This window comes from Talpa occidentalis, unplaced genomic scaffold, assembly GCF_014898055.3.
Source record: "Talpa occidentalis isolate TD23 unplaced genomic scaffold, MPIMG_talOcc4v2.1 talOcc4.16, whole genome shotgun sequence".
Classification (NCBI taxonomy): Eukaryota; Metazoa; Chordata; class Mammalia; order Eulipotyphla; family Talpidae; genus Talpa; species Talpa occidentalis.
In genome coordinates this window covers 15,814,748-15,830,336 of record NW_023601653.1, presented here as the reverse complement: position 1 = coordinate 15,830,336, position 15,589 = coordinate 15,814,748, and the positions used below count along the sequence as shown (strand labels likewise).

Genomic DNA, 15,589 nt, shown 5'->3' with positions numbered 1-15,589 from the left:
GCTTGTAATTGGATTAGAATTACAAGCAGATCAAGTTTTCCCACACATTTCTTATTTCTACCCTTGATCCTGCACTAAATCAAAAAGCCCGAGGTAGCAAAGGGGAATAATATTTTCTTAATGTATTGTAATCTAGGCCTTTGTCTTCTGGATCCTGGCGAGAAGTTGGCTCCAGGTTTTGATTTTTAATTTCTCATATTTATTCCATTTTGCAGTGTCTATTGGTTATGCCCTCATACAGAGCTACTTAAAGTTTTGGGGAAAAGAAAGTGAAGAAATTGCAAATTACAGTAGGTTGGAATTAGGATCTGTTCCACTTCTGACTTTACAGATGAAAAAACTGCCACCCAGAGGGTATGTGTGACAGAGCAGTGGTGAGAACACTAATTTCCACACCTCCTTCCAAAGTCCATTCCCAACCACATTTGGTCATGGACAAAGACTAGAGTTAGAGTCAGCATTGCACCCTCATTTTTAATCAAAACCAGTTTGTTCTCATTGATTTGACTTAAAGATAGAATGATGAAAACAGTCAGATCTTGAAAATACATGGGTTTTCTATGGATGCCATAATAATGGCATAAAAGCATTTCCACTTTCATGTCCATTTTTCTTAAACTTCACTTTTTTTTTTCAAATTTCATATAGAAGGTGCCATTTGAATTCCTACTTCATAAATGCTATGAGGAATACATGATATAACATTGTCTGTAATATAAAAAATGTGTATAAGTTTTAATTTCCCTTTTCTAAAATGGGTAGAAGCTTCTGAGGTCAGCTTGGTGAAGTTTTGCTTTTCATCCTACAGAGCCAGGCTATTTGAGATCCCTTAGGAAAGGCACTCTTGGAAATATTTTATGTCAACGTTGTCTGACATTGAATGTGTATTGAGTATTTTTTTTTGTACTCTTTAAGTGGTTTATAAAATGACCCCTAGGGTGGTTGCTGCTATAAATGACAGGAAAACATGCACTCTCTTGTGATTGAAAATCGCTGCTTACTGGCACACAAACTTTTGTTAATATATTGATGGAGAGTATTTGCATACTTGGTTTAAAGTTGTCAGTTTAATAGATTTGCCTATCAACCAGAAAATAACAGATTTTTTAGTACCAACCAGCAAGTCAAATTCAGTCTGCCTCATGAAGCAGATTAAATTCTTCAGGAGAAGGCAATTGCTCCATGACACTTGAAGAATACACCACTTTAGGTTGAAATCTTGTCTGGAATCTACAGATTCTGGCTTTTTCCACTAGGACCCTACCACCTTGGGGAAAGGGAATAGAATTTCATGGGATAATTCACCTTATCTTTTTCCAGTTTCAAGAAGAACTATGAAGAAGGAACTGAATTAGCTTTATTACCCATAGGGGCTTTGGTGTTGTTGAAAAACCATTGAAATTGAAACTCAGAATCTTGGGTTTTCTCCTAATGCTATGTGACACTGGACAAAATCACCTACTTTTTTCAGCTCTTGGTTTCCTTATTAATAAAGCCATTGATCTGGACTAGACTCTTACTAAAGGATTAAAGTTCTGAATTGCCCTACTTGAAATATTTTCCCAACAACCATAGAATTCCAGCACCTGGGATGTCTTCCTATAAGGCAGTCTATAATATGTATGCTTATGCTTTTTCTTCCTCCACATAATGCATCTTAAGCTCTTAAAAATAATACTTTGTCTCCCCACTTCCTTCCTGCTCGTCTTTTCTAGACTCATGTTCTTAATACTCTTCAAACTGATGTGGTTTCATGTTCTTCTACCAACCTCATAGACTGGCTTCCTAGACTAAACATAGTGCTCTTCCCAGGGTGGAGGACAGAAGCCAAGGTTCCTAATCTTCAGATCTATTGCAGCATTATCCTTCTTGTCCACGGAGGTCTTAAGACAACAATCTGCTACTCTGGAAAGAAGGAAATATATTTCTTTCAGGATAACTAATTTTTTCAAGAATCCAGGGGGCACTCCAGTTATCTTCATTTTCTTTGCAAATTGCTCATAATTTATCTATTCAATGATCTTTACTAGAATTTTCACCAGAAATTGGTATCACACTTATTGACTTGTAGACTCAAGAAATCCAGCCATCTCAGAAGGGTACACTGTTTACTTATGTTCCATATTCTGGATCCCCCCCATTTATACTAAGAAAAACAAAAATTGTCCTATCTGTTCATTTTAGTGAGATTTGAATTTTTTATTCAAAGTCCTAAATAGTCTTTTTTTTTTTTTTTTTTTGGTGGGACCCTCGCCGGTGGCCAGGGATTGAACTGGCGCTGCAGAGGCTGCGGGCAGCCTCGCAACCCAGCATTCAACTGCTGCGCCACATGCAGAGGCCCCTAAATAGTCTTTTAAAAATCATTTCACCTTTAAATCCCTCTAAACCAATGATGCAAAATTAGTGCTTCAGGAACTCTGAGCTTGAATGCTCTGGGGTAGAACATCCATCCTCTAGGCCCCATGGTCTCTACTAAGTTTTCTATTTTCTTAACCTGTAATGTCACACATTTTTTGCTGGACAGTTCTGTGAGTGTACTGAGTTTGCAACCCCTGTTTATTCTAACCCTTTCAACTTGAAGATTATTTTCAGAGCCTCCCTGATGGCACAAGGGGTTAAGCACTGCACTATGAAGAAATCCGCAGCCTCTGCAGCATTAGTTCAATCCCTACCCAGCCAGGGAACAACCCAAATGGTGCAGCAGACCTCTCCTGTCTCACCTGCTGCTCCCCTCAGCAGTGTATTTCAGTCAGTCTGCCTGTTCTGCTCCCCACTCTGTCTCTGGTGATTCCTCTCATCCCCCACATCTTTAGCCTGTACCCCAGCTCTTGTATGCATAAATAAATAAATCTTTAAAAAAAAAGTTTAAAAAAAAGATTATTTTCCTTAGTAGTGAAGAAGAGATCACAGTAGGAGTTGCTGCCAAAGATTTCTCTACCTTTGCATACACTGCTCTCTGTCTAGAATTTCCTTTCCTGCTTCTCCTCCTTACTGTGCAGAATTGTTCTAGCATTATATAATGGCAGCAATAGCAACAGAATTTATTGTGCACCCACTATCACCAAGGCACTGTTTTTACGGTATATGAAAAAGAATGAGGGCCTAGTTCCAGGCTCAGAACCTTGAGCAATATAAAGGGTTGATGTGTAAAGCTGCACTTAAAATAATACAGTATGTAATGCACTTTTGCACATGGACTCAGCAGCCAGACTAGGTCAGCACATAGTGACCATTTAGCCCGCAGCAACTTTTTCATTGCTCTCTGCCTTAGAGTCCTTATGCATTAACTGGAGATAATACTGGTTCCCCCTCATAGAACTGTTGCGAGAATTAAGTGAGTTAATGCATTTATGGTAGTACCTAGCACATACAACATCTCAATGAGTGTTTGCTATCATTTTTATTATTATTATAGTGCAATGAGAATACATTTTCTGACCCCCTTCCTGCCTCCTCTATTCACACCTATGTACTAGGTGTTCCTTCTCCTTGCTTTACCAGTCTGTGTATATAACAGCCAAAGCTGAAATGATATAATGTACCTCTCTCCAAGGTACTGACTAGTAATATATTGAAATCTTTCTTATTGTTATTTTAAAAAGCTGTTGCCTTGAGGGTACCTTCCCACCCAGTGTTTCCACCACTGTTTCCTTGGCAGCCCCAAGCTCCATCTCCAATGTTCTTTGGACTATCTTAAAATATAGCAACTAAAAAGTTAATTTTTGATGTGGCAATGGATCTTCAGGCTCCCACCCACTGCTGGTTTCCAGTCTTTCATTCTGATTGGCCAGCACCCCAGCTACACTGTTTTTATGTATTTTAAATTTTACCCCAGTTTTATTCCTCTGCAATTTAAAAAAATGTAGGCCCACAATTCTTTATCCATGGTTCTCAAATTAGAAAGAAGCTAAAAACACTGTTATGTTTCTGTTTGTAAACTTGTACTAAATCTCATTTGACCAAAAGATTTAACCTGAACCAAATAGAAATTAACTATCTCTATTTGTTATCCCATTACACATTTAACTAATATGATTCACTATTAATAAAATTATCATAGCTACCACTTCTTATATACTGGGGGTTATTATGAAATATAAGTATATGCACTGTCTTATATTTATAATGTCCAGAAAGTTTTCCACATTACATGACACATCTGGCTACAAGAGGTTCTGATGAGAAATCTATGAATTTTATAGGTTCCTACCTTGGATTCAAACCTTGCTCCTTCTGTTTAAATTGCATGCTATTGAACAATTTAGTGAACTTCTCTCTTCATCAGCATCTCAACACTAAAATAAAACAATATTAGTACCTACCCTTAGGGTTTCTGTAGGATTCAATAGCTAGTGTATGAAAATTGCTTAAGACGATGCCTAGTGGAAATTGCTTAAAATATGGTAAATACCCATTTATTGTAACCATTACTTTGAAATATTTTGTTGTTTGTGTATGAGGGCAAGATTTTTGTTTTCCAAATTCATGTCAGTGCAGTACTTATTTATTTTATAAGTTGTCTTTTCCAGCAAGAAATCTACAGGATGCCCCAATGGCATCATTCTTCCTTTTTTTCTCTTTCATTTTCATATGAATCCTTCCTACCTGCAGGCATCCTCTATCTTGATGTGCTGTTTTACTTCCACCACTTCCTTTAAATATTTATGCTGAACAAAGTATACTTTTTACTGTCATAGTCTAATCACACCAGAAATTAGGAATAATTCAGGATCATGCTTGCTTCCTTTGTTGAATGTTCCATCTCAATTTAGTATACAAATACATTTCATTGATTGCTTTATATTGGAAGGTACATTTATGATTTGTGACACATTTATTATTATTTGAGAACTTGTATTCAACATACACAGCTTCTTCTGTACCCACTAATGGACAATTTGGGGGTTTTATCTCCCTCCCAAATGCCATTTTTATCACTTTCATGATATGGTTAGAAAGTCTATGTTAAGTATCTTCTTATAAAACACATTGTTCTTTACCAAGAGTCCTTTAGTCACGAAATATTTACCATGTTCCAGAAAAGCAACCCTGTTTCTTGACCCCACATACCTCTCAGAGCCTTAACTTAATTAGTTATGAGAAACCTATTTCAACACTCAAGCTCAGTTATATATTCTTGTAGCCATTACCCTTGGGCATTTATGGAAACTATACTTCCTCTGGTATCTCAGTTTCAAACATCTTATTTTCAGACTGGTGTCTCCTGCTCTTCCATCTCAATTCTTCATTCAATCTTAAATTTTGTCAAGTCCTAAAATCTCTGAGCAACATCCATTCTCATTCCTGAGAGTGAGGCTTATACTCCTTCCCAAGAGAGATTCCATAGTCCATTAATATAGATAGACATGGATGAGCAAATGCTTCCCAATCATTTTATCTAACTTCCTGTACTTTTCTTGTCAAAGTCCTAGACTTGTAACTTCTCAGATCAAACACTTGAGCTTCATTGGAAAATTAAAACTTAAGCATGCATCTAGACTTTGGTTTTGCTTTAAATTCAAGATCCTAAACGCCAAACCTGTCTGACAACTCTTCAATATTTGGCTTGTATTTCCTCTCCACCACTGACAAACTCTCTCTGTATGACCAAACTCTGGACAGGCTCTGTGAGCCCATTTGTGGTCCGGCTCTGAACTTGTGCACCGTCCTGGGATTACTTAGCTCACTCCTTTTTTTCTCCTGTCTCTTCCCCGTCTCTTCTTCACACTTCTTCACCCAACATCTACCAAAGTATCTGGCATGTGATGTGTTTAGTAAGAATGTATTCAAAGACTAAATCCACACATTCTGACAAGATCTCTAATGCTCTTTTTTGACTTCTCATATGACACTCAGAAGTATGTGTCTATAGATCGGTATGATATTCTCATGTTGGGTCTTCTTACTTAAATATGCCATTGGCCAAGGTAAGTCAAGGGAATCCCTAGTCTTTGACTCCCCAAACCCCTAAATTGTCCATCAGAGGGTAGGGAAGAAGCTGTCTATATTGAATAGTAATACATTCACCTTAATGTCTATTAGAATTCTCACCTATAAGTCAACTTATATTTCTTTTATTTCAAAATTCACCTTATAGCTTATTTTCTCCATAAAAATGAAAGGGGGAAGAAGAAATTTTACTATAGTCCATAATTTTGTTCACACTGAATAGAAGGTCAGAAAGAACTACCCTGTTTAGGCTACATGTTCTTTGGAAATTAAAAGCAATATAAGATGGAATAAAGTATTTGTTGTAATAACCATAGGCAGAGCCCACAGCTCTCTATTCTTTATAGAAATTCAAAGATTTTAATGTGAAATAGTTATGAATGTATTATAATATCTTAATGTTCTTTTTCCTAAAATGGTAATTTTTTAATTTATTGCCATTTCAATAGTTTAATATATAGAGAGATACATAGAACATGAACTTTAGCAGTATTTGGTAATGGTGTTATTTTCCTCAGTCTTAAAAAAAATATTCAGAGCTAAAAGTTTACTTGTACTACATCTACAGCATCGTGACAAGAATTCAATATATTTAATAAGTATTTGTAGAACAGACATTTCTCTTAGGATTATAACAACCTATGACTTGGATTATTCAGGTGCCACCATTATTAAATAATATGAGAGTTGAAAGAAAAATCAGTACAACATTTAAAATTCATTTAAGTGCTCAATTTTAATAGGGAGAAGAAGTACATAAAACAATGAAGACTAAATTAAGGACTGAACCTTCGGTTTGTTAAGTGCTAGACAGAAATGCATGGATTTCTTCCACAGGTTTTTACTCTTTCACTATGGATGGTCTGGATTAATTTTAAAAAATGCAATTAGGCAATAACTCTTTAAAAAAAAATAAATAAATGCAATACACTTTTTCTTAACAGAAAAGAAAAAAAAATCTGAGTAAGCTAAGAGAAATGAAGGGAAGAATAAACAGCAAAATAAACAGGCAGCCGAAACTAAAGTAACTGAAGTGAAAATGTTTTCATAATGAACTTTTATGTTTAACAAGCCCAGACACTTGCAACAGTGTAAGCTATATTAAACCCTTTTATGAAAGGATTATGTTTTGTATGATGAGTGTTTTAATATAAGTGTGGTACACAACATAAAATAGAACTACACTTAACGCAAAGTAATTACAAGAATTCAAGCAAAATTATTTTCTTCTGTACTATCACATTGATACAGAAAAAATTTCTTCTGGAATCTTTCACCAACATGTCTCTGTTTCAATTATTTTTGGCAGTATATTTTGCGTCTCTGCCTCAGCTACCTTTTATATCGACAGTTGGAAGCACAAGCCTTTTAACGCACAAAGGGTAGCAGCTCTTCAGCCAATCTGTGATAAAAGGGAAAAAATGAAATCACTATGGAAACTGCAGGAAGGATCTAAAAGCTCTCTTTATAAAGTAAACGTCTGATGTTTGTGACTGCAGGGGTAAAAAATTCATAAATCTGTATGATGCTATCATTTCTGATTTGTTATCACTGCAAATGCCAACTCCAAGCAGCCTGACCTTAGCTTCATTAAGTGCTGCCTATTCAGAAATAGTTACTATTCAACAGGAGGAAGACTGGTCTGCAGAGAGGTCGGGGGCTTCAGGGGGTAGTGCGGGGACTGGGAGAAGCAACTAATTTGCTTAAAATGTTTTCTTTCTTTTCTCATTTGACTTTTTCTTATTTAAATCACAGTGACTTGAGGGCATCAGGCGCACTGAATTCTTCTGCTCAGTGCTTTCTTTTGGTTTGTTTTTTCATTCAGAAATGGGCCAAATCTTATACCCAAATTCAACTTAGAAAACTATGCCTGACATTGATCTTGAATTGGGAAAAAAAAAAAAAAACAAAACCTAACTCCATCCATCTCGTCACAAAACAGAGACCAAGGAGATGCCAGGAGATGGTGATGATGTAAGCTCAGATGAATCTGACCTGATAATGGACAGTAACAGCCACCTGTGCCATGGATGAAGTTTCAGAATATCTAGTCAGATATTCTCCAGAGTTCTCAGAAGTTAAGTGACTTGTGTGATTGTTGAAATAGGGAGCTTTTTATTTGATAATAGTTCACCTATGGAGGAGGGACTACAGGATCAGAAGAACACTGAAAATTTCTCAGATGTGAAATTCTGCAAAAACAAGAATAGTTTTAATGCAGAGGAAGCTATGAATACTCAAGTAAGTACACCTGTTTCACCATTGCATTTGCTACTTCACTTATCTCTCCCAATATTTACAGTTGAATACTACTTCATTAAATTTTTGGGCAATAGATAGCATGGAATCATTTTATTGTTTTTTTAGTTTATGGCAACTTTATTACAGTCATAATGCATTGAAATGTCAAAGATTGATATGCATGGTAATTGATTTCATATCGTCATGCTGCATTTAGACAATTATGAACATTGCTAATCTAATGTTTCAAGGTACTTATAAACAATTAGTGATTCTGCACTAGCATCTCAAAGACACTTTTAATGATAATAATTTACTGAGATAAGTTCTATAAATCCTAAATAGGGCTGTATGTAAATGATATTTTGGGGAAAAAATCTATTTTTTTTTTCCAATGAAATGATTAAAGTTTGAAAATAATGACATGAGGATTTTGGTTGTGAACACACAAAAATTCAGCACAACTAACAGGAACCATATATTGTTTTATAATAATATACTTGTTTAAAGTAAAAGAATATGACATCCATCATACTGACTTTATTGACCTTCTGTTACTACTAATGACTGACTTGACTGTGCAACCTTTACAGTTGCCAGTGCTTTCTCTTATATCAGAAGATTATTAATGATCAGTTATTCAGAATCAAATGGAGGTGTGTGATTGGGCATCCATACTTTCACAAATATCTATATGCCTCAGAAATACTGACTTCCTGATGCTTTTTTGTGCATATACACAAAATCAATTATCTGTGGAGAAAACTTGACTGGGTGGAAGGAAATTAAATTGGTTTTTAAAGACTTCCTTAAACAGCAGTAGCTAGGGAAAGGTCCAGTAGCTTTTTAACTCAGGATTGTAATGATTTTGCAATATTAATAAATCATGCTTTATCTTGACTTTTATAACAAGAACTTGGATGGAAAAGACTGTACTGTACATGACAAAAGAAGAAAGAAGAGCACTTTCAGCTGAAGCTTTGCATGTGGCAGGTGTCTGTGGAACTCTGGAAGCCCTGTTGGAGTAAGTCAGGTAGGTCCTAATTCACTCACAGAACAGGACACAGGCTAATATATGTCTATTAAGAAAAACTCACAATTTGTAATTCTTGAAGGAAATATTCATGTTCTGGAATATCCTGTGATGTTTGTAAATGCTATACCAAATAAATGTAGGGAAATCTTTACCAACTTTTCTGCCTTGTACCTTGCTGGGAGTTTCCCAACTTCTACAACATGCTTTTGTATTGAATATCAACTCCCATGAATCAGATTGAAGTTAATTTTTTTTCATTGTACTGACACTACCTAAGAGGACATTTATAGAAAGATAGAAAACATTTTGTTTCATTTACACATGCAACAACACAAGTATTTTCCCTTTGTTACTATCAAAATACTAACATGTAGTTCCCTGTGTGTATATGCTCAGAATTGACTTCCAGTAGTTATAAAATAAGAGGCAAAAAATTCTACCATTGCCTTAAAATACCTGATTTCACTAAGTTTTTCTGAAACTACACTAATTTAAACCATGTATCAGGAAGACTTTATAAAGCATATATTTATTTGCTTCAGTGAGGGGATTATTAGGGAAAGGGAATACTTTTCCTTCTATTAATTATCAAATGGCTACACTATGAAACATTGCAGCATTTGAATGGTGTAAAGTAACCCGTACTGTTTTCCATTTAATTTGCACTGATTCCTCAAAACAGAAGTAGTATTTTCACTTACAGGATTAACCTAAGTAGTATTTACCTGATTTTGAGTCTTAAATATTGGAAAGTTTTATATTATGTACTTCAAGATGTTTTCTAATCAGCCAAGGTGCATGATGAAACTTTATAAGATTTCAGGTTTAAATTAATCATGGTAATACTTTAATGTCCTACAGAAAATTAATCTCTTAAGAATGTAAAGTTCTGTGGAATAAATCACCAGGGACTTTCTTTTTAGTACTAAATACCCACCATGTAAAACAGGGTCTCAAAAGTTGTTTGTAGTTTGCATTATTTTCTTTTAATTGGAAATACTCTGGTAATGCAGCCATTAATTTCCAACTTGTGGCCATCAGAAATCTTGATTCCACCTGAGATTTCACTCCACACCGGAATTTCCTGTCTAATCTCACACCAACCAACTGGGATAAGACAACGACTTTTAATTAGAATTTTAATATGTAATCCAAGCCTTTTATAGATTATGCACAGAGGTGATCTTCTATGTGTTTAATAACTGTGTGGAGAACTCAGATAATGTTTAATTTGGTAGAGAGACTATTTTTAACTTTGCTGGAGTTGGGTTACCTGCAACATTCCCAGCAAGTCTCTTAGAAGTTAAAGCAGCGTGAGGTTTATTGTGTGAATGAGTAACTGAATGTGTCTGTAGCAAGTCCTGGGGAGAAATTATAAGAAAATTGGAATATTTTGTAATATAAAGAAGAGATTCTATGTCCCTTTCACATTTCTTCTGGGAAACCCATTTTCATGTCTTTTATATCAAGCTATGTGGAAGAAAAGAGATAAACACCCTGAAGAATGCCAGGGGGGTGAGCTTACCCCTCGCTACTGTTAGTGGTGCCCCTCACCTCATGTGTTCATCTCTAAAAACCCAGCACATGAAACACTTTTTTTTTTCCTTTCAAGAAACAATTGGCACTTTACCTTGGACTTCTGCTTGACATGAATTATTTGGCAAATGGTGGATAGAAGTGTGAATGATAAACTTAGAGCTGTGTAATAGACTTCAGGGATATTCTAGGGACAAAGACATGCAAGTAGGGAGGTAACAAAAATACCATTGAATAAAATGACCTTTCCCCTTACTTGTGAAACAAAACAAATGTGTACCTTACACGAATACTGATACCCGTTTACACACTGCGTACACACAAACACTGCAAGAGTATATCCTCTGCTTTAATTTACATATGCACGTAACTCTCATTAATGTTGATAACTCTCTGCACATGCCTGCAGAAAATAATGGACCCCAACTGTGAGAGCTGTCTGTATTCAAACATGTTAAGAGCTGAATATTTAAAATCTGTTGGCACACCAAGCTCAGTTTTCTGGAGACAACAGAAGTTGAATAGCAAGATCAAAAGAAAAAAAAAAAAAAACATAAAAGATAATGACATCTGGATGGGGTCTGGGTAATGCTCTAATTAAATGTACTTACACCTAAGTCTTCTCACATGTTTAGGAGCCAGCGCTTAGATGCCCCTTTTCGACTACAGCATTAGAGGAGGTCACGGGGCCTCGCATAGGGCTGTCACCTCTGCTGTGATCCAGCTCTGTTCTCTGCATGTACCTATAATCTATCCTACTTTCTTTCACTGGATGCATTTCTGCTATTTTGCTATTAACATAGTTATGATCAGTGAGTTTAAAAACTCCTTTGACAAAGATAGGCATATTCTTTAAAACGGATTGGAAAAACATCAGTTTATACTACTTAGAAGAATCAGACTTCAAGATTCTCTTGTTTTTGTTACTTGCTCATAGGCTAAGCTGAGCTAGAAAGAAGCCTGGTATACATTTCTCCCTTCTCAGGTGAATTCTTTTCACATGCTCTCCCTTTTCAGCACAGCAGAACTTCCTCCGGAGTACAAACCACAAGGCAGACTCTTCAGAAGTCACTGAGTCAAGGAATTTTAACTTTTACAAGAGTTTCTAAAGCTTTTATTAATTGCTTAGAGTTCCAGTTCAATTAGCATGACTGGAAATGGTTTCAGAATGCTGGGATTTAGGACAAGGGAGAGTGTGAAAGGGAAAAAAAGTATATTTTCTAGATTTTTCTTCCCTTTTTCTTTCATGGAGTCTCGAAATATCACAATGTGATCTCTTATTAGGTTTTTATATTTTTACAAATATAAGTAAAATAAACCCTACCTACTAGAAGAAGCTGCTGAGTCGTCGGCAGATACATATTGCGTATCTCATTAACATTAACAGCCACGCACAGTTAAGCCTTCCTCTACTGCGTTGAGTATTTACCCTCTGGCTTTGTAAAATGATGCTTGAATGTGGGTTTTACAAAGGAATTTCATAACCATTTTGTAGACTCTGCAGCACACCTCCCATGTCTGAATATGCACAGTGATGGGTAGATGGCCACAATTAATGAAGTTGACGTGTATTCTCAGGAAAAATTCCAAAGCATATTGCTTTGGAATATGCTTTTGGGGGAGTCTAAGTCCATCTCTTGTTTTAGCTCAATGATCAGCTACTTTTTCTTTTTCTTTGGCTTGCTTTTTTTGTTTGTTTCTTTTGTTTTTCTCTTGCCTGTCTTTTAATAGTGCTCAACAATCCAATGCAAGGCAGTTTGCCTTCTTTCACTGCTTAGAAGAAAATTATTAAATGAACACATAACGGTGGAGTTAGAAACCCACTGTAATCTAGAAAGGTCCAGGAATTTAGAGAGTGTACCCTCTGGATCTCAGGAACCATCTGGGAGAGTAGAGAACAAGTTTATTTTTCTCTGAGCTCCCTTTATTTTGTTCTGACAGGTATCAACTAGACCCTGGTGATGCTTTGGGAAAAGGGTGATGTTTTGGGTGGGTGCTTGAGAAAGCAGTGTGGTCTAGAAAGCGAGAGATTTAAAAAAAAATCCTGAAGACTCCAGCCCTTAGGAAAATAGAGGTCTACCAGGGTAGCTTTTTGTGTAGACTGTTCTAAGAGCCACACCCCTATGCAGAGAGTTGGCATCCTTTGGCTTAGGTATCCCTGTTCATTTTCTGGAGTATATGTATTTACATTCATGGTGCTTTTAATAACCCCAGTTTCAGCCTTCCTTTTCAAATTGGCTGTGCTGTTCATCTTGGATTTCAAGGTTTTCTTTTATGAGCTAAATTCTGCCCATGTAATCTCATTCTTCATTTCTTCCCAGAAAAATAAGATATTTGCATCAAATTCGGCATTTCAATAACAGTAGCGAAAAGCCCCTTTTTGTAAAAGATACAGGATTAGTTCCTGCTGTGAGCTCATCTGCATCATCTCCATTTATTTCTCTGGGTGGTGAGAAGACCTTTGCATTTGACCAAAATGCACTAGTAAATAAGGAGTTAAAATGAAGGCAGGCTCACTGGTTTGCTGAGATCTGTCAGAGTCTGACTGGCTGGCTACATATCTGTCTCTGGAACAATAGGTACCTGTATTCTGCACGGACTGCTGGGCAGCACTGACACTCTGGAGGAGACCTGCCTCTGTCTGCGCTTTCCTGGTGAGAATCCCCAATGACAGCTCCACTTTTCAGTGGAGGAGAAAAAAATATCTGTCTGCTCTCTTGATGAAGGACAGAGCTTTGATCATTTTTATTCAGGCTTGACTTGGCCGGAGGTTTTAGGTTCTTAGTCTCAAGTCAGCAGTCTCTCTCTCTTTCTCTCTCTCTCTCTCTCTCTCTCTCTCTCACACACACACACACACACACACACACATACACACACTCACAAGTGCAAACGCGCGCACGCACACACATCCACTCCCTCCCTCTCTCTCTTATTCGCTCGCTCTCATTTCCCCTCGTAGGTTCTGTGTAGGCAGATGCATGCTACAGCTGGAACTGAGGCACAGAGCAATAAACACAGTGGAGCCACTTTCCACGATGGCAGGAGGAGGACCAGAGGTGACAACAATACCAAGGACCCGAGGACCATCCTCCTGACAAGTTTTTGGTAAGAACATATTTATGCCCCGATGCTTGTATTTTTGCATCCTCGTGGTTAAGAGATGTGAGACGAGTCTGGAGAGGGAAATATTTTCGCGAGGGAATCATCTGTGCTGTCACTTGCCTGCAAACCTGCATTCTCGGGGCTTTGTGTTACTAGAATTATCGGAGGGGGTGAGGTGTGAGCCGGGCTGGGCAGAAGGTTGAGATGCTTTATTATGTCTGTCTGGTGACATTTATCATGCTGTTTAAATTCAAATCTGGAAAAAAATTCTGTTTGGTGATAGCAATGTTTTGTGCCGTGTAGAGCATATGGCTGTGTAGAATTCAAGGGATGCTCTTTCAGTCTTAATTTGTAAATTATTTTTACACTCAACTGTTCTGAGGTCAGAGTTTTAAAAATTAATGAGATTCCCCGTGGAGTTCAAATAGTAATGTCTACGTGAGCTGCTGCCAAAAGATATGGTTAAGCTAGAATATTTAAAATATATGTTTAACTCTTATTTTGAACATACTCCACGTGAATATGTGAATTGTGCACTAATGCCTAAGTATTTGGGAATATTGGACCTTAGATATTTTCAATGACCAGGAGAGATTGTGTCAAAATTGAACTGTAGAAGGTGATGCTTTATGTGGAGATATTGCTAAAACTTATTAGACATTCTTGTTATGACCATGAAGAATACCTTATACTTTCGAGGAAATGGCAAATAATGAATGAGCCACATGCTTTTCAAAAATCTGCAAATGTGCTTTTATCTTCATCTATAAAAAATAATAAGTAGAAATTCAGGAGCTGTTTAGGGTAAAACACTGCTGGCGTGAACAAAGAAGCAAATGTACACATAGATGAGAATTCTTTGTCACAAAAATGAGTCCAGGGCATGGATTTAGGAGGTTAAGTGATTTCTACATTCTCGGTGCACCACAAAAGGTTTGAATCCAGACATTTAAAAATGTACTGAAAACTTTCATTTCCCACAATTTAAAAACATTGTTTATGTTCCTGATACAACACATTGTTTAAATGAGGGGGATTGAAAAGCAGTTTGAGTATACAGTAATCGGGGCTAAAGATGCTTTTTATTCTGAGTTCCCCATTTACAAAACCCATTCTGAGCTTCCTGGGATATATTGTTATGTAAATACTGTGCAGCCAGGGAAGCAGTACTATGGAGATTCAATTTACTTTGAAAGTTGTTCATTATAGCAGGGATGAATGTTATTTATTTGATGTGATTCAGAGGCTGGAAATGACTTTTTCATTGTGGCGCCTTTTGTAATGGGTGCAGGGTGATCTAATCTTTTTAATTTTGGCTTTCACACCAGTGGAGATGAAAAGAGATCTGAACTCATTTATCGGTTGCTAGGTCCTTCTGGAGACCCAAGTCCTGTTCTTGGTTGCTATGGCCAGACTGACCTCAATCTCTGTGGTTTTGGGGGACTTAAGCAATCTTTTTTTTTTTTTTATTGAGGAGCATGTACCTTGATTTATGTCCAAAATTGTGGCTGAATGTCTTTGTCTACAAGTGATAAATGGTGTCGAACAATTCATCAGTCCTTACAAGTAAACACCGCTGTCCCACTAAAAATATGTTTTGTTCTGAGTTAATGGTATGGAACAAGGCAGCCTCCACAAACAGCTATCTTTTATTGTGGAGGGGGGCCTCTGAAACTTGGAGCAAAGTGGAGGAAATTGGCATTTTTTTTTTACACATTATCATTT

At 36.7% G+C, this 15,589-nt stretch overlaps 1 long non-coding RNA gene across 2 annotated transcripts in view; it reads left to right on the top strand.

Annotated features, from left to right (window-relative positions):
• The first annotated feature begins 13,337 nt into the window (after positions 1-13,337).
• The window catches only part of LOC129145940 (uncharacterized), a 35,237-nt gene continuing 32,985 nt past the window's right edge, over positions 13,338-15,589 (top strand). For both annotated transcript variants that reach the window (XR_008552161.1, XR_008552160.1), the window contains exons 1-2: positions 13,338-13,416; positions 13,722-13,867. This is a non-coding gene — a long non-coding RNA (uncharacterized LOC129145940). The remainder of the gene's footprint in view (positions 13,417-13,721; positions 13,868-15,589) is intronic.